Here is a 27,070-nt window from a genome sequence, read left to right as displayed (position 1 = left end):
CCACTGCCTAAAGGAAGAAAATGTCAACTTTCTAATATGCTGGTTTGAGGACAGCATTCGCAACTCAAACATATGACCGACCAACCTGCACACTTAGCCTCTGGACTCAGAAAGCCAGTCTCATGTAGGTAGTATCATTTGTTGGGTTGCTTTTGTGAAAATGCATCTACTTTTAAGTTATACGAGTTGTGATTCCTAAATGAAGGAAATACATGTACTGCATAGGAGGACCCCATATGTCTCCCCCAAATGCGCAGATGGCAAACATTTGACCCTTTGTTGATATCAGAGCCCTGTCATCTGCTTTAGTGTACGAACTTAGTGCTGGGGTGACATTTGTTCTGCTTAGTCCTGAAGAGGCTGCCAACTACAAGGCCGAAATGCATCAACCCATACCCCCATCGGATCTATGCCGAGTGAGAAGAAAAACAGTGAATTCTAATTATGTTATAGACCAGCATTTGAGCTATAGCTCATCTCCCAGCCCAACGTTATTCAACGTCTACATGGCACCACTCGCCCACGTCGCCCGACTGCACGACCTAAACATCATCTCCTACGCCGATGACACCCAGCTGATCCTCTCGCTCACCAAGGACCCCCACACCACCAAAACCAACCTCCACGGAGGAATGAAGGCCGTCGCCGACTGGATGAGGACCAGCCGACTGAAGCTGAACTCGGACAAAATGAAGGTCCTCATCCTCGGCTCCACCCCCTCGGCCTGGGACGACTCCCGGTGGCCGACAGCACTAGGAGTACCCCCTACACCCACCAACCATGCACGAAACCTAGGGGTCATTCTCGACTCCACACTCTCCATGACAAAGCAGGTCAATGCCGTCTCCTCCTCCTGCTTCAAAACACTCTGCATGCTTCGCAGGATCTTCAAGTGGATCCCCACCGAAACTAGAAGGACGGTCACCCAGGCCATCGTCAGCAGCAGACTGGACTACGGCAACGCACTCTACGCAGGAGCCCCGGCAAAACTCCTGAAACGACTCCAATGCATCCAGAACGCCTCCGCTCGCCTGATCCTGGATATCCCCCGCCGCAGTCACATCACACCCCACCTGAAAGACCTGCACTGGCTCCCCATCAACAAGAGGATAACCTTCAAGCTCCTCACCCACGCACACAAGGCACTCCACGTCACCGGACCAGCATACCTCAACAGACGACTCAGCCTCTACACCCGCACCCACCAGCTCGGCTCCGCAGACCATGCCCTCGCCACCATCCCCCGCATCCAAAGAGTGACTGCCGGTGGCAGATCATTCTCCCACCTCGCCACCAAGACGTGAAACACCCTCCCCATCCGCCTATGGCAGACCGAAGACCTTCTATCCTTCAGGAGACTCCTCAGGACCTGGCTCTTTGAACAGTAGCAGCATCCCCCCCTAGTGCCTTGAGACCCTCATGGGTATGTAGTGCACTTTACAAATGCTATGATTAATTGATTGATTATATTTGTACACTATTAATTGGTTCACCATTTGAGCAGGTCCATCACTATTTGGTGTAGGTTACCTAGGGACGGCAACTCTTAGTCGCCTTTCAGCAATTGTGTATTGTCTGTCATTGCGGCCCTGATGTTCATCTGTATTTAACTGCTTTCCTCTGCTATTTTTTGCTTTTGAGGTATAGCAGAAATACATTTTGAAAGTGCTTTGTAAATTATGTAAGCAACATTGAATAAGTAAATATACTGATGTAAACACTAGTTTGTCTCCTTGCTTTTTTGTACCTCAGCAATGCCCCGCATAATGAATGTATTATGTTATAAAATATATTGACTTCATTTCTAAAGGGTGATTTTATTCCCAATGAAGCTATGAATAATAAGTTTGCATCCCATTGAAATGTAACATATCCATCCTGCTGGAGCTACCTTTTTGTTCCCCTACTTTAAAAAAAATTGCATTTTCTGAATGGTAATTTAATATCAAACTTCACCATAAGTTAGGATTTTAACCACCAGAGACACCAAACTTGATCCAGTTATATCTTCCCATTTGGAAATCACACTTATAAAATGAAATAAGGTAATCCCAATGCTATTCTATGGCAGTTTGTCACTATCAGGACATGTCCTGCCTTTTAAATACAGTGCCTCGTACCCGCTGGTTTGTCCCAGGCCAACCTTAGGGGTTAATTATATGTATAAAAAAGGGAAGGTTTGGGCCCAGCAAAGGTTTATTTTTTCCAGGTCGACATGACAGTGTACAATCAGTGCTGCAGGCCCACTAGTGCCATTTAATTTATAGGCCCTGGGTGTGGGGTTAGCACTTTATTAGGGGCTTACAAGTAGATTAATAGGTAAATTGGAGATGAACCAATGTTACCATGTTTATAGGAGAGAGCACAAGCACTCTAACACGGATCAGCAGTGGTAAAGTGCATAGAGTCCTGATACCAGCAAGAAAGTAGGTCATAAAAGTAGAGAAGGAAGGCAAAAAGGTGGAGGGAAGACCACACTAAGGCTGTCAGGTCTAACATGTTTCCCCCAGCTGAAATTGGGTAGAGCTACCCAACTCCTTGGGAGTTCTCTTCACTAAGGTGTACTAAGGTGCACCTCAACAGTTTGGGATTTTCATCCTTTATCGGCATGAGCGATCTAAGGGGCCTGTGGTTGGTCTGAACCAGGAAGTGAACCCCAAACAGGTATGGTCTCACATTTTTCAGTACTTTTTCAGTACCACAGCAGAATTTTCTCTCTCAGTCACATTCCACCTCTGTTCCCATGGAAGTAGCCTCCTACTAATGAAGGCTACCAGTTGTTCCTGGCCCTCCTAATTCAACTGTGCTAAGACTGCACCTATGCCATGTTCTGAAGCATCAATCTGCACTATGAATTGTTTGGAGAAATCAGGTACCTTGAGTACAGGTGTGGTACACAGCTGAAGGCTGTGCTGTGTGTGGGGCTGGCTGACTGTAGGGCTGGCTGTAGGGTGCTGGCAACAGGGTCTGCCTTCATGCCAGGCCCTGAGGCCAACCTCTTGCTATGCACAGCCAAAGACCATGTGCATTGTGGGGGTTGGCTGTCTGCAGGGTAACTGTCCTAAGGTAACTATAACTCGCGCCCTCGCCGTGCACTGCTAATGCCACCACTTATTACATCACCCAGGACACTTCCTATGACATCATTGATAATATCACTGCAACATTTATAATAAAATTATTGATGAGAAAAACTGTGCATGGTGGGGTGTGAGTTATAGTTACCTTAGGGCACGAGTTATAGTTACCAGAGCTAACTATCACTTTCAGTGGTTTGTACATGTAAGATGTTATGTTGTCACTGAAATTCTCAACTAACTATAACTTTACTTTAACCTTTGTGTTTTCAGTGCAATATATAGGCAAATATCTATTATGTATATTTAGAAAATGCTAGGAAAATAAAATGTATTTTTATTTTAACCTTCTAAGTACTTAGCTCTGGCTCCTGCAATGTAAGGACTCCTGATGTTATAAAATTAAAAAAGTACCTGTAGTCTAATGACATCCGATTTTGCTCCTGAGATGTAGCGACTCCCAGCGTTGTGCCCTTGAGGTACTGGGAGATAGCATTAATCCTTGCTCTCAGCAGAATAGTGAGTCTAAGGTTCAACACCTACTGTGCTTCGGTATACTATAGGACGATACAAAGCTTAGAATAAAATGAAAGGATGGCTATCTGCAAAGCGGCTACGTGGCCTGGGTAAGCACTATATTCTAGCAGCAAAACACACTTATTTATAGGGCTTGTTAGTATTCTATATTTCATGGCATCGCCCTGCTACAAGTGAATTCGATCTATGATAAAGATTTACTGTATGTTTTCTGAAAAAACACAGCGAACGCATTCCTCAGGGACAGGGAATTCAGCAACGATGACACACTGAGTCAATTATATAATTTGCTTTGTGCAACTTGTGCTGAAAATATGAGGCACACGCTTTATTGTTATGAATGGCAAGTTTATAGCACGAGCCCATTGGCAACCCATTAGTCCAATGGATTCTCGCTGTGCGACCCATCACAGCTAACTGGGGAGGAAAGATGACATATGATATTTGAATGATGAAGTCAATGCAAGGACTCTGCATTAGATCAGACAGCAAATTAGATATTGATAGAACTATTTGGAGCAGTCGATAGGCTTTCTGGTGATTGATACCTTTGAGCTAGCTGCTAATATCAACGTCTGCATTTTGAAACTGGAGAAAGGCACTGTCATTTATTATACTTTCTGTGGCATCTCTAAGCAAAGTGTATCTGTTCGAGCCTAGCCAGTTTTTCTACACAGGAGTACCATCAATGCTACATTCTCAAGTGGAAAGGAAGAAAAGACAACGAAAGTCACCTTTCTTTGCAGTTTAATCTCGTTGCAGCTCCAATGTGCCCGATAAATTAAGGGCAAATTCAGGAACATGCATCACACGATGGAAGGCCAACAAAGGCGGACTGGAAACACAGAAACTGCAAAAACACATTATTCTGAAAGAAAATGAAGGTACCGTCCCATCCAGTGATATAAATAGCACAATTTCAAAGAACGGATGCCTGCATTTTTCATCCCTGCACTACTTTCAGCTAATTATTTTCAGTAGATTTAAGATGCAAAGGGCATTTGGAAACCTGGTGATGCACTGAAATATGCAAAAAACATACAAATATATAGACATGTATGCACATTCCTGAATAATTAGAAAGGTTGTAATCTGGAATATCGAGTAGGGAGTATTGTGATACGTTAATATCACAGCCAAAATATTGAAGGTCAAAATGTCGAAAATGCCTATAGAGAGGTATAGATTTGCCAGATCTATGTATTTCAAAGGTATATATATATATATATATAACATAAAAAAACAAAGGTTACAGGGATGTTATAGTTAGGCTCACACCTGAGCTAACTATAACTTACACCCCCACAATGCACTGCTTATGACCCCACATATTACATCACTCATGACAATGTCAGTGACATCCCTGATAACCTCATCCACACCCACTGACACCAATACACAACCTCCCGTACACCCACTCATACACCCACACACCAACTCACATGCCCATTCACAGACCATACAGGCACTCACACGTGCACTCATTCACCCATACATCTGTTCACACAGACACTTACTCTACAATACAGCCACTCACACACCAACTCACTTAACCAAACATCCACTGAAATAGCCACTAACTCACCAATACAGTCACTTACAAAGGCAGTCACTTACTCATATAGTCATTAAGACACCCACTCATTCACCCAGACAGTCAATTATAAACCTACTAGCCCACCCATATAGCCAAACAGCAGCTCCACACTCACACACACAGCTACTCACACATGTACATATACACCCATACAGCCACTCACACACCCACTTACAAACTCATACAGGCATTCAGACACCCACTTACACATGAATGCACACAGTCACACAGTCACTCACATAATATATGTTAGAAATAGTATCAGTCATTAGTAGTACACAAAGTATTCTATTTTAACTTTTGTCGTATATATGATTAACATTTATGAATCTTTAGGAAAAAAACACCCACTCACTGGATGATATCATCAGTAATGTCATCAGTGATGTCATTGACCATGTCAAGAAGTGGTGTAATATGAAAGGTCATAAGCAGTGCATTGCTGGGGTGTAAGTTATAGTTAGCTCAGGTAACTATAACTGCTGAATTTTTCTGGTTTTGTACGGGTGAAATGTGAGCCTAACTATAATGTCCCAGTAACCTTTGGCTTTTTTCTGGAAATTTTTCAGTTTTTTTAATGTTGTTTACTAACTGTACCATTCCTGTATCCTTTGATTTTTTAGGGAATTTTAAAGGTTTATTTAAATTTTATTTCCTACCTGTAACCTTTGAGAGTGAGTGAGTGCATGAGTTTCCCAGTGGGTGTGTGAGTGAGTGTGTGCATGAGAGCCTGAGTGCATCTGTGAGTGGGAGTGTCAGTCTCAGAGTGGGTCTTTAAATAGGTGTATGAGTGCATGATGGGGTCTGTGACTATGAATATGAGTCTGTGAGTGAGTCTGTGAGTGGATACATGAGAGTCTGAGTGGGTGTGTGAGTCTCTGAGTGAGTCTTTGATTGGGTACATGAGGGTCTGAGTAGGTCTGTAAGTGGGTGTGTGAGTGTATCACTGGGTCTCTGAGTGGGTGTGACAGTGTCTGAGTGGGTCTTTGAGTTGGTGCCTGAGTCTCTGACTTGATCTGTGAATAGGAGCATGAGTCTCAGAGTGGCTCTGTGAGTGTCTGAGTGTGTCTGTCAGTGCACATATCCATCTCTGAGTGGGAGGCTGAGTGGGTGTGTTAGTGCCTAATTGAAACTACGGTTGGATATATAAACATATATATGTTGCGATGTATATTCGTGAATTTGACCCAACGTTACATAGGGCCACACTGACGGTCATGGCAAATTCTCAAATATCGGCATGAGGTCTTTTTCGAATCTTGTCCATACTGGAAATCCAGAAGGTGGATCTGCAATCATCCCTAATATATCAGAGGAAGCTTGGTCCTCCCACTTCAAAGATCTCTACTCTCTCTCTACTCTCTCTCTCCCTCCTGTATTCAGGCGGCTCCGCAGAGCCCTCTGCCTGTGATCCCCATTCTTCCTGCGCAAAAAATTTCATTGGCCGAAGTAAAGATGGCAATACTTAGGATCCAGCCCAATAAAGCTCCGGGGCTCGATCGTATCCCAGGTGATCTATTTAGAGAAGAACCATCAGTCTGGGCCCCTTACCTTTTGGTTTATCAACGCAATCCTGGAGGGGCAACCTTTGCCTAGTTCCTGGCTTGGGGCAGAGATCATCCCAATATATAAGAAGGGTTCCCCACTCCTTCCCTCAAATTACAGGCCAATTAGCCTTATCGATGTCACACAAAAAATTTACGCCAGGGTACTGTTACAACGTTTGGAGAATTGGTCTAGTGACAATAACATTCTGACGCCACTTCAGGCGGGATTTAGGGCGAAAACCTCAACAATTGATCAACTATTCCGGCTACAAGTGATATATTGGAAGCATGTAGCATTGGAAAGGGGTAGTCTCTATCTTACTTTTGTCGACATAAAATCTGCTTTCGACATGGTGGATAGAAAGCAATTATGGTCCATCCTATTATCAATGGGGGTTCCACCCTATTTATGCCACCAACTTAAAATCTTACATGCTGGTACTTTTGCTAAAGTACGCTTTGGCAAACAAGGACAGTTAACCGGAGCCTTTCCGATTGAGAAAGGTGTTAGGCAGGGCTGTGTCCTTGCTCCAACCCTATTTTCTTTCTTTCTCAACGGGCTTATTGAAGACCTTATGGCCATAAAAGATATAGACTCCCCCAAAATAGGCGTCCGTAAATTTCCCGCCTTAATGTTCGTGGATGACACGCTTCTGCTTTCAAAATCTCCAATGGGGATGCAGCGCGTGTTAGACCAATTTTCAAATTTCTGCTTAAAAAGAAACCTGGTGATTAACATAGACAAGACTAAGTATATGGCTTTTAATGCAAAAACTGTTAACTGCCCCCACCCAACTATGGGTGGTAGACCTCTTGAAAGGGTTTCAACATTTGAATATCTGGGTGTGACCTTAAATGATAAAATGTGTTGGGGTCCTCAAGTGGCAAAGTCTAACTTAAGACTAACGCAAGTAGCAGGGGGCATTCTAAAAGTACAGAAGAGTTGTACACTAAAAATAGTTAGTGCCCCGCTTGAAATTTTTAAAGTGAAAGCTAGGGCCTCCTCTCTCTACGGGGCAGAACTTTGGGGTCACACATCAATAAGTATCATATCTATAACTGAAAATAACTTTCTTAGACAATTATTGGACCTCCCTAAAAGCACTCCTCTACTCCCACTAAGACTTGATCTCAATGTCTGTCCAATTGCAGACGCTATTGCCATTCGACCGCTACTCTATTGGAAGCGTCTCTGGAGTACACCTGAGTTGGTGAGCTATAGGGAGGAACTCCAAATTGTCATGGCCTCTATTGGTTCCGGAAGGATTCCCTGGATAGCCTTTGTAAAACAGTCACTTATATCGAATGGCTTTGAGGAACTCTGGTTTAATCCTGAAGTTTCCTGCACAGCTATTCCAAAGAAGGTTCTGAATAGTGTGGTCAGGGAAAATAACCTATGTAACCATTTTCGCTCAGTAAAATCCTCAAGCTTAACTGACAATTTTCTGGATGTAAAATCCGTTTATAGCTTTGAGTCTGCGATTGATTTAATCCAACCAACACTAGCCAAGAAATTGTATCTACAGTTTAGATATGGTACACTGCCATTTTTCACTGTATCCGATAGGTGGAAGGGTGGAGCTGTACGACCCTGCCCGGGCTGCACTACTGAGGATGAAACCCCGGTCCATGTCATTTTATTTTGTCCTGCTTATGCTTTTATCAGGAAGCCATGGATAATACAGTTGTGTAAGAACCTGGGCATAAAACATTATTTGGCCTTTTTTAGGATACTAAAAACAGACACTAATCCACTAATTGTCTGTACAGTAGCCAAATTCCTACATTTAATGTGGATTGTTCGAAGGAATTTGATTAATAATGTTATTTTAACTAGAGACTAGCCAAATCGAATTTAAGAGAGCAAGAAATATATCAGCTTTTTTAGGATGTATTGTTATGATATCTTTTTAAATCATGGAATTATTTATATTTTTAACAGATCAATTGTTTTTAAATCATGTAATGTTGTGCAACTGCATCTATGAATCGGATTGTCTGTTTTCTCGTTTTGTTTTTTTGCTATGTGCTTTAATGGTAAATTCAACTGCAATAAAGCTATTTTGAATTGAATTGATATATATAACATAAAAAAACAAAGGTTACAGGGATGTTATAGTTAGGCTCACATTTGACTCACAAAATTCTTCAGTTAAAGGTACCTGAGCTAACTATAACTTACACCCCCACAATGCACTGCTTATGACCCCACATATTACATCACTCATGACAATGTCAGTGACATCCCTGATGACCTCATCCACACCCACTGACACCAATACACAACCTCCCATACACCCACTCATACACCCACACACCAACTCACATGCCCATTCACAGACCATACAGGCACTCACACGTGCACTCATTCACCCATACATCTGTTCACACAGACACTTACTCTACAATACAGCCACTCACACACCAACTCACTTAACCAAACATCCACTGAAATAGCCACTCACTCACCAATACAGTCACTTACAAAGGCAGTCACTTACTCATATAGTCATTAAGACACCCACTCATTCACCCAGACAGTCAATTATAAACCTACTAGCCCACCCATATAGCCAAACAGCAGCTCCACACTCACACACACAGCTACTCACACATGTACATATACACCCATACAGCCACTCACACACCCACTTACAAACTCATACAGGCATTCAGACACCCACTTACACATGAATGCACACAGTCACACAGTCACTCACATAATATATGTTAGAAATAGTATCAGTCATTAGTAGTACACAAAGTATTCTATTTTAACTTTTGTCGTATGTATGATTAACATTTATGAATCTTTAGGAAAAAAACACCCACTCACTGGATGATGTCATCAGTAATGTCATCAGTGATGTCATTGACCATGTCAAGAAGTGGTGTAATATGAAAGGTCATAAGCAGTGCATTGCTGGGGTGTAAGTTATAGTTAGCTCAGGTAACTATAACTGCTGAATTTTTCTGGTTTTGTACGGGTGAAATGTGAGCCTAACTATAATGTCCCAGTAACCTTTGGCTTTTTTCTGGAAATTTTTCAGTTTTTTTAATGTTGTTTACTAACTGTACCATTCCTGTATCCTTTGATTTTTTAGGGAAATTTAAAGGTTTATTTAAATTTTATTTCCTACCTGTAACCTTTGAGAGTGAGTGAGTGCATGAGTTTCCCAGTGGGTGTGTGAGTGAGTGTGTGCATGAGAGCCTGAGTGCATCTGTGAGTGGGAGTGTCAGTCTCAGAGTGGGTCTTTAAATAGGTGTATGAGTGCATGATGGGGTCTGTGACTATGAATATGAGTCTGTGAGTGAGTCTGTGAGTGGATACATGAGAGTCTGAGTGGGTGTGTGAGTCTCTGAGTGAGTCTTTGATTGGGTACATGAGGGTCTGAGTAGGTCTGTAAGTGGGTGTGTGAGTGTATCACTGGGTCTCTGAGTGGGTGTGACAGTGTCTGAGTGGGTCTTTGAGTTGGTGCCTGAGTCTCTGACTTGATCTGTGAATGGGAGCATGAGTCTCAGAGTGGCTCTGTGAGTGTCTGAGTGTGTCTGTCAGTGCACATATCCATCTCTGAGTGGGAGGCTGAGTGGGTGTGTTAGTGCCTAATTGAAACTACGGTTGGATATATAAACATATATATGTTGCGATGTATATTCGTGAATTTGACCCAACGTTACATAGGGCCACACTGACGGTCATGGCAAATTCTCAAATATCGGCATGAAAAATAAAACCTCATCTTTGACACATTTTACTCGCAAGGGGTTCCTCAAACACCCCTACATTACTCTCAAGAAGTCAGGAGCCATTCAATCTGACGCCTTATTACACATTCTTCATTTCATTTTAGCCCTAGGTACACTTACAATAAGGAAATATAGCAGCCACAACTTTCTGCTCAAGTTGCGGCCAGCCAATAGCGGCATTCCTATTGGGGTGTGAATTTGTGATTATTGCAATATCGTTGTGAATTACCAGCAAGAACAGAGAAACAAATTTGGATTTCTTTAAATTCCTCAACAACTACTAAATGGATTTACATCAAATACCCAAAAGTGTTATTTGCGGACCAAAATCTACCTTCCTGCCAAATTCGGTGTAATTTCCATCCGGGAGTTTGGGCTGCAGGTGTGTCTAAAAGATCTATTAGAAATGAACATTGGAAATACACTTTTTTTACCACACTTTTTACTCGGCCCCTCTTGAAGGATCACCCTGAAACTTTCAATGCACAATTAGAATTACCAGGGCACTTTTGGGGAGAATATTTTGTGAAGATTCGTCAAAAGGCGCCAAAGAAATAGGCAAGTCAAAAAATGCTTATCCTATAAAAACTAGGCCCTAACTTCAACCAACTACTGGCGACTGCCAGTAGGTAATAGTCCATATGTCTGTAGTAGATAGAGAAAATCTATACATACCTATTTGTTAATATTTGTATCCTCAATTTTTTTGTTTTGATATTAAGGTATAGCGTTATTTCCTGGTTGATATTCAGGAATCACATCATTAGAACTAAAGCACCACTTTGTGTATTTTAAAAACGTATTATAATCTTTAAAGTCATAAATGGACACATGTTTTACAAGCAAAGAATGGCACCATCATGCACCTTAAAAATCCTCTTGCTGAAGGTTGTTAGCTTTCCAGCACAAAGCCTAAAAAGTGCCAACTATGTTCCATACAATGTTAGTTGTCTTCACTCACCTTCACTCCATCACAAACGACATTATCTATGACAGCCCCAAAGTTTTGAAAACAAGGTTCAGGCTTCAGGTCTGGCAAAGTTCACATTTGCCCCAGCCCTGAGAGGAGACATTTCTTAACTTCAATGGTCTTCTTCAATTCTCTTAGATGCGATGAAAAGTCCAGAGATATCGCCCCTGTGACATTGTAGTTAAAATTACCTAATGCATGTTTGTACATTAATTGCACTCAATATAAGGTGGATGGATATCCCTTCATCCACCAAACTCTAAATCAGAGCCTTAGGGGCCTGTTAGGATGGCGGGCAGACTGGCGGGCAGACTGGCGGTTGCAGTCCGCATATTTTACATTCTGCCGCAGTGCCAAATTAACAAGTTGTGCATTCCCATGCACAACGTAGCAGGCACCGCGTGGTACCTGCCACCTTGTACAGGGAACTGCACCCAAATGCACCCCCAACCCTCTGGGGGTCCACAACGGGTCCCCAAAGTACATCCCTGCTAGCCTCTCCATGGTGGCATCACCGCCATGGAAAGGCCTTTAAAACCACACAGACAATTGCAACCCCCACCATGGACAGCCATTTTCGGGCAACTTAAAAGCACTTTATCAGAACCCCCTGAAGACCCACGGGCTTATTTATGAGCCCTTGCAACACTATTATGCCACCTGTGCGTCACTTTTTGTGATGCACCTGCGATGTAAAAAAAATGTGCCCTGTTGCGCCCTATTTAAAAGTGATTCATCTAGGCAGATATGTCACTTTGTAAACCTGTGCACCACATTATACCTGCATCAGGTATAATGTATGCAGGGTGAGTATTCCCCTGCATAAAAGCCTCATAGAAGTGGCGCATTGAAATCTATAGGATTTCAAGGCCTCATTAAGAAAAACGGTTGCAACTCTGCGATGAATCAGCGATGCAACAGTTTTTACTGGGCCCTCCTTGCGACAAGATGGATGCGCCATACTCAATGTACGATGCTCCATGTCTCATGGAAAGACAGAAATGCCAGGAATCCTGACGTATCTGTTGGCGCAAAAGTCAAACATTGCTTGAGTTGTGTTGCAAGCATGACGCAACTCCAGCAGTGGATTGGGGAAGCTTATCCTTAATGCACAACATCACCCTTATGCCTGCCATGAGGCAGGCATAAGGTTTGACGCAATGAGGACCCTCGGTTCACTGACAGAATATCGACACCCAAAATATTCCCATACCACAATATAGAGTTATAAATATCAATGTCAAAAATATCAATATCCTATATTTATAAAGGTAAATGCAAAAATATTGAAAGAAAAACATCGATATCATTGATAAAGTTGTACAAAATATAGTTTTATATATATATATATATATTCACTGAAAAAACCATAGGTTTTAAGGAAAGTTATAGTTAGTTGGACATTGCACTTGTACAAAACCCGTGAAATTCCCCCGTTATAGTTAGCTCAGCTAATTATAACTCGTGCCCCAGCAATGCACTGCTGATGATGTCACATATTACATCACTCAAGACATGGTCAGTGACATCACTGATGACATCATTGATGACGTCTCAAATTACATCACTGATGACATCATCCAGTGACTGTGTGTTTCTGTAAAGTTTAACTATGTTTAATATATATAGGGAAAGGCGTATTGAAGAATGAGTGTATAAGTGTCTGAATGGATGAATTATTTAGTGGGTGCGTAACTGAGTCTATAAGTGAGTGATTAAACGTATCTTACTGAATACATGGGTTGAATGTCTGTATCCATCTGTCTGTTGGTGTGTAAGCGGCTGCATGGGTTTGTGAATAGCTACATGAGTGTCTATATGAGTTATTGATTGGTTGTCTGAGTATCTGTATGGGTGGCTGAGTGTTTGTGTGGGTGGGGTGTGTGTGACTCTGTGCATAGATGTGTGAGTGGGTGATTCACTGGGTGCATGGTTTCAAGAGTGCATCTGTGATGGACTGCATGGGTAGGTGAGTGTGAGTATGGGTGTGTTAGTCAGTGAATATATATCTCAGCGATACATGTGCGAGTAACTACATATTTAAAAGGCGGTATATATGTGTGTTAGAGTATTTAATGGCTATAAGTGAGAGTGTGTGATTGTGAGAGTGGCTGTATGGATGAATGTGTGGTTGTATCAGTGATTGTATAAGAGCATAAGAATGTTCTAGTATTTGTATGAGTAAGTGAGCAGGTGTGTGTATAACTATAGAGGTGAGTAAATGGGTGTGTGATTATTTATATGCATAACTGACTAGATGTGTGAGTACCTCTCTGGATGAGTGGTGGTGTGTGAGTGTCTATATAGGTGTATGAGTGCATATGATAGTCCTGTACTGAGTGACCATAAGTATGAGTGACTGTACAGATGAGTGAGTGGATGTGTGTGTAGACCTAAGAATCAGTGAGTGGGTATGTAGTTATTGGTGTTGGAGTGTCAATGGTTTTGAGAATGGCCGTCTGTAGTTTAGAGTGGGTGTATCAAAGGTTATATTAGGATGTGACAAGATGCATCAATTTATCACATGGATGATGTCATCAGTGATGTCATTTGAGATGTCATCAGTGATGTCACTGACCATGTCATGAGTGATGTAATATGTGACGTCATCAGCAGTGCATTGCGGGGGCGTGAGTTATAGTTAGCTGAACTAACTATAACGGGGGAATTTCACAGGTTTTGTATGAGTGCAATGTCCAACTAACTATAACTTTCCCTAAAACCTATGGTTTTTTCAGTGAACTTCTAAGGTTTTTTAAATGCTAATTTCTAACTATAACGTGCCTGAAACCTATGTTTTTTTCAGTGAATTTCAAAGGTTTTTTAAATGCTAATTTCTAACTATAACATGCCTGAAAGCTATGGTTTTTTCAGTGAATTTCAAAGGTTTTTTAAATTCTAGTTTCTAACTATGCCTTGAAAGGTAGGACATGTAAAGAAAGAAGAAAAAAAGCACAGAAAGAAAAAAAATAAATGCCGAAAGAAGCAACAGAAGTCCACAAAGACGAAGACAAGTGCAGGAAGAAGGAAGACGTGCAGAAAGAACGACAGAGGAGCAGAAAGAGGCCTTGTTGCAAAATCATCCTGTGCCCACAACTTTTTCAGACGGGTACTGGTGGTAACTGACTCTGACTAACCAGGCCTCGAGCCAGTGCTATGCTAAAAGACACTTAGAATACAGTGAAAACACCTACATGCAGTAGGGAGCCCTATGCGTTGGGGTACACCTGTGATTAGCATGACCTCCTCTGTAAGTCCCTAGTACATATTAGGGCAGGGGGATTAAAACTACCTCTTAAAACGCACCTCGGGGCGCGTTTGCACAGTGGTGAAGGGAGGGGGGGCCTGAGGTGACATGTGTGCAAGCACGCCCTGTGGCCGTTTTAAGTTGGGAGATTAAGTCTCCTTGAATCCTGAGGGTCCCTGGGGTCCAACTAGCCCACCAGGTACCTCCAGTAAGCGCCACAGAGCTGCGTTGCACAGAGGTGTAAAAAGGGGCATGACCTGGACCACCTCTTTGCAACAAAGCCCTGTGTCACTTACTGGAGGTACCTGGTGGCCTAGTTGGCCCCCAGGGGCCCTCAGGATTGAAGGGGACTTAATTTCCCAACTAAAAACACGCCACAGGGCATGTTTGCACACGTCACCTCTGGCCCCACCCCCTCCCTTTTCCACTGTGCAAAGGCGCACTGTGGCACGTTTTAAGTTGGGGGATTAATTCCCCTTGAATCCTGAGAGTCCCTGGGTCCAACTAGCATACCACGTACCTCCAGTAAGCACCACAGATCTGCGTTGCAGAGAGGTGGTCCAAGGCCATGCCCCATTTTACACCTCCCTGCAATGCAACTCTGTGGTACTTATTGGACGCACCTGGTGGGTTATTTGGCCCACAGGGACCCTCAGGATTCAAGGCGACTTAATTCTCCAACTTAAAACGCGCCACAGGGTGTGTTTGCGCACTTGTGACATCAGGCCACGCCCCCTCCCTGCACCACTGCGCAAACGCACCCCCTGGTGCGTTGTAAATTGGGGGATTAAATCCCCTTCAGTCCTGAGGGTCCCTGGGGGCCAACTAGCCCAACACTTACCTCCAGTAAGCACCACAGAGCTACGTTGCAGAGTGGTGTAAAAAGGGGCATGGCCTGAGCCACCTCTCTGCAACGTGGCGCAGTGGCGCTTACTGGAGGTAAGTGGTGGTCTGGTTGGCCCCCAGGGACAGTCAGTATTGAAGAGGAATTAATTCCCCAACTTAAAACGCACCACAGGGTGTGTTTGCACACATGTGACCTCAGGCTACGTCCCCTCCCATCACCACTGAGCAAAAACGCACCCCGTGGCGCGTTTTGAATTGGGGATAAATTGCCCTTGAATCCTGATGGTCCCTGGGATCCAACTAGCTCACCAGGTACCTCCAGTAAGCACCACAGAGCTGTGTTGCAGCGAGGTGTTAAAGGGGGCATGGCCTCTGAACACCTCTCTGCAACGCAGCTCCCTGGCGCATACTGGAGGAACCTGGGACCCTCAGTATTCAAGGGGAATTAATTCCCCAACTTACAACTCACCATGGCCAAATATTATTTTTTTTATTATGGGTGGCTGTATGGCTCCCCTCCTAAGGCCTCTCTTGGCCCCGGGGAACCCATCCACTGGGGCCGGCCTTTATTTATTTTCTTTGGGAGGGGGGCTGCGTGGCCCTCCTCCCAGGCCACTTCTGGCCCCGGGGACCCCATCCTCCGGGGCCTGGCCATTGCTTTTTATGTTTTGTTTTTTCGGAGGGGGGCTGCGTGGCCCCCCTCCTCAGGCCAAATATGGCCCCGGGGACCCTGTCCCCCGGGCCCTGGCCTCTGCTTTTTTTCTTTTTTTTAAATGTACAGGGGAGGGGGGCCGCATCCCTGGGGCTGGCCCTCTCCTTTGGGGACCGTGGGGGGAGCCCCAATGCCCCCACAGTTCCAGCCGGCTCCCCGCCTCCTGCGGGAGCCGGCATTGCTTTTCCACATGGGGAGCTGCTAACATGCAGCTCCCCATGTGGAAAAGCAATCTGCTTTGCTTCATTGAAGCAAGAGCAGGTTTCCCTGCTCTCGCTTCAATGAAACAAAGCAGTTTGCAATGACAGGATGGGAGCCGCGAGGCTCCCGCCCTGTCATTGCATACAGCAGTGTCCTGGGGTGGGCACCCCGGGACACTACACGAGCCGGCCCTGGGGTGGTGGTCCCCAGGGCCATCACTGGCTCCAGGAGGGTGGCCCCCCCTCCAACTTAATGCAAAGCCCTGGGGGGTGGTGGTCCCCGGGGCTTGGGTGTCCGTAACGGAGCCCCTAATTTGAATAATTAGTGCCCCGGGGAGGTGACAGTCCCAGGGGCGTGTGGGGGGGCTCGAGCCCCCCAAACAGATTTATTTATTTATTTTTAAAAAACAATTAATGAAAGTACCGGGGGAGGTGGTCCCCGGGGTTTGGGGGGCCTTAGAGGCCCCCACACATTTAAAAATTTGCCCCGGGGGTGGCGGACCCCGGGGCTGGGGGGGCTGCATGCCCCCGCACCTCTTTGATCAAAGGGGAGGTGGTGGTCCCCAGGGCAGTGTGGGGGGGATTGGGCCCCCCTCACATTTTTTAACTGCCCCCTGGACCTGGCCCACCTGGGGGCTTAATTAAACAAAGGGTGCTTTGTTTTTTATTTTCAGCCGAAATTCGTGCTGGGTGCGCGAATCTCGCTGATTTTTATTTTTAAAAAAATGCTTTTTTGGGCTCTGGGGGTCCTTGTGGGACCCCCTGAGCAGGCCTAGGAGGGTCAGGGCATTTCTACCCTGCCCCCTTTTCTTGTTTTTCGCGTATCTTTTTCTGTTTTCTTGTGCCTTGGTTCTACCGAGGCACAAGATGGCTGCCAACACTTCCTGGTTTGAAGCTCGTGATCGGGAGGGTGCGCGGATCCACAGCGGCCATAGATATCACTCTCTTTATTTCTTAATTTCTCAAAAACTACTGAACGGATTTACACCATTTTTAAAAAGGACGCTATCTGAGCCAAGCAGTACCTTTTTGCCAAATTTGGTGTAATTCTGTTCAGCAGTTTTTTCTATAACTGTGTCTAAACTTTCCTATGGGAAATTGAGTTTTTGACCGCTATTTTTTGCTTTTCTCAGGAACTACTGAACAGATTTTCACCATTTAAAAAAAGGACTCTTTCTGTGCCAAGGGCTACCTTTTTGCAAAATTTGGTGTAATTCCGTTCAGCAGTTCGGGCTGTAGCCTGTTCCAAAATTTCCTATGGGAAATAACATCGAGAAAACACTTTTTGGGACCTCCCTATTTTCTCGGCCCCCGCTTGACAAATCACCCCCAAACTTTCAGGATAGGAGCTGACCGGAGCGCCCCACCAGTTTTAAAAAATTTGCGAAGATTCGTCATCCGGCAAAGTTATTCCTATGGATAATATGTCCTAACTATAACTACCTACTGGCCATCGCCAGTAGGTAATATATATATATCTTGCTCCACTGTCTCCGTAACAGTAAGGACACCAGCACTTGCGTTGGTGTAAAATCCAGTTATAAGGTAAACAGTGGTTCCGTTGGGTGAAAAAATTACTTTACACATTGGGCATAATCAAGCGTTATTCAGAAAATAAACAATATCCTATTGAAAGCAAGACACAAAAGACAGTTCATATGTCAATTCTTTATATATCAATTATATCATTCATATATGTATACTTCAGTATTTCATGAAAGGCCGTCAAGCAATAGTGTAATAATACAAGTGACACAGTGAATAATAAGTGCTCGGTGACAGTGTGCGTGATATGTACAGTAGTTTAAAATCGAGAATATTCAAAAGTGGCCAGGGGTTCAATAGTAAGACTGCGTAATGGAAGAGTTCCTTTTTTGGCGCAGATTCTATACAAAGGTCCACATAATAGTCGACGTTTCAACCCTAGTACTGCACTCTTGTTAGGTCAGTGCGGGTCTTTATCAGGACTTGGATAACCGGTGACAGCCTTAGTATGATTGAAATAGAATTCAAAAAAGGTCTGGGCTTGTGGATTTGGTAAACATCCAGCTTGAATCTCAGGATGGGTTTGTAGTCAGTGTTTGTGAAGTGCCTATGTAGTATGCGAGAGCAGTTGAATCACTGATCCCGTAGCATTCGGGGCTCCACAGTTATATCTAAAATAGGTTGCATCTAATATTGTGCGAAGTTCTGTCTTAAATCCAAGCGCTTCTAATTCCTTAGTGTGGGTGGTAGGTAATAATGGCTCTTCATCCGAAATTAACTCATTCGGAAGATCGGGCGGCAGGCCAAAGGTCCTGGCGCGTCTGATTGAATCGGCCGATTCAATCAGACGCGCCAGGACCTCCTCTATCTTGCGGTAGGGTTAAAAAATTTAAAGCCCTCCTCACTCCCATACTGCCAAATAAAATTAGAGAAGATAAAGTCCAGAGTCTTCAATAGGTTGTCATCAACCACAAGCAGAATTGAACGAAACAGATACAGGATTTTAGGTAGATTGGTCATTTTTTAAAAGTTTGTTCTCCCAATGATAGACAAGTGTAGCCCATTTACTCTCTTTAAATCCGTGGCTATTGATTTAACCAAAGGAGCAAAATTGCATTTAACAATCTCGTCCACTTTCGCGCTAATTCACGATAGACTGCCGATTCTGCTCGTCTAGAATCATTAAAATGTATATTATATGTGCAAATAACAATTGTCTTCCCTTTATTAAATGCATAGCCTGATAGGTGCCCAAATCTTTCCCCAATTACCTCGGTTGGATCAGCGGTTAACACCGCAACGTCACCGGTATAAGCCAAAACTTAACTCTCATATCCCCTGGTTACCACAGGCTTAATCTTCTGGGAATGCAGAAGCTTAACCACCAGGGGGTTAATACACATAGCAAATAATATGGGGGAACAGGGACACCCTTGCCTGGTCCCCCTAGATATTAAGATACTACTGGACTCCTTCCCGATCAAGTGTAGCCGGGCTCTTGGGTCACAGTTTATGGCTTTAATTGCCCTTTTGATTTCGGTCCAAAACCTTTTAACTCCACTATCTCCCATAAAAACTTTCAAGACACCCGGTCAAATGCCTTCTCGGCGTCCAGGAGGATCATAGCCATCTGGTACCCCGTCCCGGCCATGATATCAAATAGTGAAATAACCCTACGAATATGGTCGGTTGTTTCTTTTCCAGGTATAAATCCATGCTGCCAGGGGGAGACCAGATGTCCTACAATCCTCCCTAACCGGTTAGCCAATATCTTCAAATGGATTTTTGTATCTGAATTAATTAAAGAGATTGGCCGATATGAAGCTGGGTTATCTATTAGTTTTCCTTTCCTTGGAAAGATTATAATATCCGCCTCTCTCCAGGATTCTGGGGGATTTCCACTATATTGAACACCCCTAAAAAGATCTAGTAAAAGAGGGACTATCGCTGCTCCTAATATCTTTTGTACCTCCAGAGGTATCTTATCGGGGCCAGCAGCTTTCCCTGAGGCCATTCCTTGCAATGCTACCTGAACTTCCTCTAATGAGATTTATTTTTCTATGTCTTCTTTAGATGAGCTATCCAACCCCTCTCTAAGATCGATATTAGTCACCATGCAGGATATATCCTGTAGTATTCCAGCTGTGTCCTTATCATTATCATCTTGGTATAATATTTGATAATAATCCTGAAACCCCTTGATTATTTCGTCTGAATCAGTATATGTTTGTCCATTTACATTAATAGAGGATATTAGATTCAGAGCTGTTTTCTGCCTGGTGCGAAGAGCTAGTTTCCTCCCAACTAATTCTCCATTTTCAAAGGAATTATTCCGCTGGGATTCATATTCCTCTGCCGATCTTTGCACTAGCCAGCTATTTATTTCAGCTTTAAAAGCAATTATTTGATACTGAATTTGAACCACCTCCCGCCCCTGCTTAGTTAGTGAAACATGTTCTTCTACTGCCTCCAATAGGTCGTGGATTAGTTGTTGATTCTTAGAGTCCTTGCCCTGGCAACAAAGCTAATTGATTCACCTCTAAGGCCAGCCTTAAAAGAATCCCACACAATCCCCCTGCCAGCGCTATATCAATTTATGTCAAAAACTTCTTGTGACCTGTTCTTAATATGCTCAATATAATCACTATATTTACAAGGAGTTTCCTATAGAATGACCATTTGGTCCACGTTCTCTTAAATCTTGCAATTTCAATCTCCAAAATTAATGGGTTGTGATCAGAAATCACCTTTGGAAATTTCCCAATGCCAGCTTCATTGAGAAGGTCCCTCGTTCCAAAAGAATAATCAACCCTAACATATTTCCTATGTGGACAGGAGCAGTACGTAGACCCGGGGTTGTTTGAATTTTCATAGCCCAGATATCAACCAAACCATGACTACTCTTAAGGGAAGTTAGTGCCCTATATACTCTTGGCTTTCGTCCATAGTATGCCCCTTGGTTATACTCTCCATGTCGTGGACCGAGAGAGATATTAAAGTCTCCACATAGATTCACTGGGCTAGGCCATGCCACGATTTCCAACTCAAGATCTTCAAAGATCTGAGGATCATTCTGGTTTGATCCATAGATCGAACACACAGTGAACCCTGCCACTAATTCTACTATAGCCCACCTCCCTAATACGTCAGCAGCCTTACGTTTAGCCTGTCCCAAGGTAGTCTTTGTAATATAGCCACTCCTTGAATATTTGAGGTTTGAGACGTACATGCCAATATATTGTACCCTCCAATACCCAACAAACCCTTTATCATGGAATGTGGGTCTCCTGTAGACACACTGCATCAAAAGCATTTGTCCTCACTATTTCGGCCAGTCTTGCCCTCTTCGTTCTATCGTTCAACCCCGCTACGTTCACTGAACAGATAGTTATCCTCCCTATCTGAATTTAGATACATGTACTCCTAGTGTTCCTCTGCTTCTTCTTTCTCCCACCTTTAGTACAATGATCTGTTTTCCTTCTTTTTCTTTTAATCGTATACATATTTCATTATCAACTCTGGGTATTTTTTTTGTCCTGGGTTTTCGCCCCTACACCCCTACCCTCCACCAGCCCCTCCTTCCACTCATCCCCCACTCCCCTCCCCTTACCCAACCCCCCCTCAAGAGGCCGCAGAATTAGGTCTGTGCATGATGGATGCGCTGCACAAAACCGAGAGCCCTAAAATTGATAATCCTTATATTTCCTAATACATGGTGCTTTTAAATCCAAAACCAAAAACCTCCACTATACAACCCACTCGTTTTTGCACACATTTTTATTGCTTTCCTGTTTCTTTCTTTTTTTCCCCCCCAAATATAAAGTAAACTCACCCATGATCCATATTCTCTTTTCTGAATTTGACGCTAATCTATTTCTATCCTGGAAGGCCATCCAGGTATTCTTTACCTTTGATTTCTGACACAAAAAATCTTGTTTGGCCTCCCCAAAATCACATTTAGCCGAGCTGGATTGTTCAAAAAGGCTTGTGCATTTTTGTCCTGAAATTGTTTAATCAACTGCTGCAACCTCCACCGCCTTTCGACGGTGGTGTGGCAAAAATCTGGTCGGACGAAATAAGAAACTATAATTCTGGTTCTCTTTGCTTCTAGTTTGGCCTTTTCAAAAATAGCTTGACATAGCAAAAAGTTACCAAAATATACCAGACTGGCTCGTGGTAATGCTCCTGCCCTCACTGGCTTTTTTGTACAAAAGGGACTCAGTGTGTGCGTTGCACCTCTTGAGCCCAATTCCAGTCCGTAAGTTCCAGGAGTATATCCTGTAACAGATCCACAACATACAAGTGGACATCTGCCCCCTCGATCCCCTCAGGAACCCCGAGCACTCACAGGTTGTTACGCCACTGGCAGTTTATCATGCTCTTCCGGCTTTCATTGTATGTCGACTAACTGAACCTCATGGGTTTAGTTAACGCCTGGGTGGTTGTAAGATCGAACTCTGTAGGGACAATCCTTGATTCAAGATCGGTCAGCCGTTCCCCGAAAGCACTACAGGTTTTGGTCAGCTTCCGAAGCACCCCCTGCACCTTTCGCATTGCTGCCTGGGCTTTACGTCCATCTTGGCGTGTCTCCTCATGATGCATCAATATAGCCTGAAAAATAGCTTCTAACGTCGGGGGGAGTTGGCCCACATGGATCAGAGACTGGGTGCCAACTAGACGAAGGACTGGTGAGATGATTTATAGGGGGGTAATCCCTGGTGAGATCTCTATCTCCCGGCTTCCTTTTATTTCCCTCAGGACAGTTTTTATCTAAGCACCATCAAACTCATCCAGATCACTGTTACTCAGATCTGTAATGTTGGCCGAGGATTCCTCTGACCACCCACCCCCATCTGATACGGAGAAAAAATAGTCACTGGGCTCCTTATCTGGCTCCTTATCCGGGTCCTTTTCAATATATTTCCCTTGTCAGCCATGCAGGCTCCTTGAAGCTTCTCTTTCTGCATTGTGCACGTTGCACTTAATACGTTTTCCGACCTATGGCTATCTACTGCCTGAGAGTCCTGGGAAGGAGTTATTGCATCAAACTAGAAGGAAGCCTGCTCAACCCCACCCATATTCGCCTTACATAGGTTGGCTTCGATGAGATCGGTATCGAGAATATTAGTGCCATTTTCTCCCCCCCCGTTAGCAGTCAATAGGAGAGGGGGGTTATCTCCCAGCCTACCTTCTTTCTCGACTGAGTGTAAATTCTGTCGGTCATCAATCAGTGTCGCAGAGCTCTCGTCCTGTCTCAGCTCCTCCGCACCTCGCTCTGGGCTGCCTCTGCTATGTCCTCTTTCGCCGTCAACCGGAGCCAACTCCCCACGGGACCTCTCAGCAGCTCAACCACTGTGGGGCCGGCTGGGCGTGCCTTCACTGCAGCCCCGCCTCTTCCTTTTTTCTCCAGGGCTAGTTTGGCTTGATGCCCTCTGCGTCCCTGCCTAGGTATCTGTACTGGTGAGGCCGCTATGATCGCAGCCGCGGCATCCACACTCGTCTCTCCAGCCTCCGGCTGGCCCCATCATAGAGAGATCTAAAGGACATACATTGTGTGTCAGGAGTCCCTGGCCATCAGACTGTAAAATAAACTGTGAAATGACATTGCTCATAGATTAGTAACTTAAAAGTGTCCTCCTGCAATTTAAAAAATGTGCATGAACATGCTGATTTGTTTGCTCAGCATTATGGCTGATATTTACCTATATCTGCAAGTCATGTAGATGACATAATTCAGCATTCATTTGGCTGTGTTTCCTATGTAGCCCTACTCATGTTTTTGGCAGCTTGTTTTTTTATTATAGAATGTATCATATACTTATCATATTGTTGGTCGAATCAGATTTCCTTGAGAAACAGAAGACAAGAGGCATTTGGCAAAACAGGTTATTACAGGTGGGTCTTGACCTGCGTGGGCACAGTGTGGCCAGTAATGAATGTGTCCAGATGTCTGGTCTGGGGAGCATGTGTTCACAATGTGTGCTAGTCAATGATTAGCTAGTGTTCCTAACTCATGTGGCATCTGATTTTATGGTGTTTTTAGGAATGCGTAACCCCACCAGCCATGTCTGCTATATTGAACCAATCTCCCCTGACCATTGTAATGTCACTGTGCCTATCTGTGCAATTCATCAAGAGTTTCCTGCTCGAGTGTTTGCCTGCCTGCTATACACTCTCCCACCTGTGACCCATCAATCAATAATGCCAGGCCTAGGTCGCAGGTCTTGCCTGATCACTTACTTGCGTGTTGAGGTAGCCGTGGAGTTCAGAATGGGTGATTCTATTAATAATGATGATAGTTAATTTTTGTTGACAAATACATGAATATCCATATTAACAATATATTATGTGTTTTAGTTATTATTTACCCTTCTTACAACCTTGAGAAAGGAGAAGTGTTCCATGAAAAAAGTGTAGGCTGTGTTCAAGACTAACATACCTCTAAGTGCAATACCTAGTTAACGATTACCATCTTGATGTAACCAATTTGTCCTAATGAAGACTAAAAGTGTGATTGGACTAGTCACTACTGATGAAAAAAAGCTGTCAAAAGGAGTGCTGAAATCTACAAATGCCTATTTCCATGATAAGATTGATAAGTTACTGGACAATCTGACCAAGTAGAAGCCAGGCTGAAATATTACAAAGCAAACAGTACTATGTAAGTATGGTCTTCATTTGAAGTGGTATCAGAAGAGGCCATCTCTGAGCTCCTGGGCAATAGTAAGTCATCCTCCCATGTGTCCATCACTTAAAAAAGTAACCAACACCATTGTCCCTGTGCCTATGGAAATGTGTAACTCCTTCCTTTAATCAGGAATTGTTCCTCTTTCTGGGAAAAAGGACAATCATAATCCCTTATATAAAAAAGCCTTCTTTGGACCCTATGATTATGGCAAACTACTGCTCAATCTTGATGATTCCCTTTTTGCTAAAATAAATGAAGCAGTAGTGAGTGATTTTCTTGAGGACAGCCAATTGCTCCATGGAGCACAATCTGGGTTCAGAAAAGACCTCAAACCAGAAACAACACTTGCTAAAGCGATCAATTACATTAATTTCTTTAGCAGGATGATGGATGGACAGTAATCTTGGTATTGCTTGAGTTATCGGATGCCTTTGACACAATCTCCCCTACCATACTTTTTGATTGTTTGGCCAAATTATGTGTTATCAGGTAGAAACCATAAATAGTTTACGTCTTGGTTCAATTGAGCATATGCAAACAGTCTGGCTAGCTAATTTTCGATCCTCAAGTAAGTTCATAATTGCAGCTAAGCCACAAGGTACAGCTTTAAGCCCAACTCTGTTTAATCTATATATGGCATCCCTAGAAATACTCATTGATTTATTTGGCCAAAATATTATGCTATATGCTAACATCCAATTTATACTAAGACTTGATGGAGACTAACATCTTTTCTCTCTGCAGTTCTCATATTGCCTCAAAGAAGTCACTGTTTGGATGAAATGCAATTGTCTCATTATGAATGGGGATAACACTGAGGTATTCATCTATGGATACCCCTCCTTATGGTCCCAGAGCGGATGGCCATCAGAACTGGACTCATTGGTAATACCTGCACAGCAGGTTGTAAATCTAGGAATCACCTTTGATTAGAACCTAACTTTCAAACTGCACATTACGAACATGCTCACTACCACATGTGTCTATCTTCTTAGTGTTATTCAGAGGATTCTCCATTTTCTTCCCACAGCCTCCAGAACTGCAGTGATCTGTGCTCTGATATTCTCAAGGCTGGACTGCTGCAACTCTTTACTTGTTGGTCAGGTACTTCAAATGTGGCCACTCAGCAGGCCCTAAGACTGAAGTGCGAGTTATGATTATCTAACCCTATTTAGTAGGTGTACTCTTTGCCAGTCACCAGTAGGCACCTCTTCCAGGCACTCTGTCTACGCCACAAAGCTCTTCATGACAGGAGAAAGGAAAATTGTATGTCCTCTCGTTTTATCCACTACTCTTACTCCCGGACTTTGTGGGCTGCATCTCAACATCGGCCTTGCACTCATAGATACGAAAAACTCAGAATAAGAATAAGATCCATAGCATTGATCACCTCCAATGCATGAAAGACTATGCCTATCTTTCTCAGGTACCCAACACACTTTATAAGTTTTCGTAAGCAGCAGAAAAATATTTACTTGATCCAATACTCTAATATTGAGTACCCGCCCTTACCTTTTCATTCCTTCTTAATGGATTGGGGTGTACAAGCACCTGGATACCTCTTGTTGAGGTTTATGTTACATGTTTACAAGTTTCATATTTATTTATTGGTTCATTCACACAACATTCCGTTGGAATAATTAACTTTATTGTGTATAATTGTAACACTTTCTTTACATGAGATATTTTACTTGGTACAAATGATACATTATTTTTAAAAAAATTTATAAACTTGTTCTCTCCATTATCGAATGAATATTTTCCGTTGTTTTTGAACATACCAGAGGGGTACCTGGTCAGAAGTGGGTAGTAGCAGCGCTGGGTCTTCAAAACTGACAGCATCCGTCCAACAGACATTATGTACCTTGAAGGGAACTGCTGTAACAACAGTTCCTTTCAACTTACAGAGATGACCCCTAGGCCGGCAGTCATCTCTATATAGCGATCCAGCTGGCTGGCAAACATTAAGTCCTCCATCATCCTGATGGATGATAGTCAATCCTCCATGGTATAAATTTGGTGATTCATTTTGACACGAAAAAAATAGCCAAAGATTTTGCTACAAAGCTAATGGAGGTCATCGCATTTCTTACATATCAGAAGCAAGTGGACTATGTGTCTGGACGGTCATCCATGAAATCACATGTGCACCCTTATGCATCTTTTATGGCAAAATAGTGGAACAAAGAAGACAAGTTGTCTCTATCCCTAGAAGCCACAATGGCGTTCAATTTAGAGGAGTAGGGTTCTCTGTTTCTTTGATTGGAAATATCTGACATTAGAAATAACTTTAGATCCATGGTCAAATGGCTGTATCAATACCCCATGGCAATGATGAATTTTAATAGCTTCCTAATGGATAGTATTGCAATTAGCAAAGGACCAGACTAAAGATGTCCCTTATTGCAATCAATCTT

This window comes from Triturus cristatus, chromosome 2_2, assembly GCF_964204655.1.
Source record: "Triturus cristatus chromosome 2_2, aTriCri1.1, whole genome shotgun sequence".
Taxonomy (NCBI): Eukaryota; Metazoa; Chordata; class Amphibia; order Caudata; family Salamandridae; genus Triturus; species Triturus cristatus.
Note: the sequence above shows the minus strand (reverse complement) of the source record.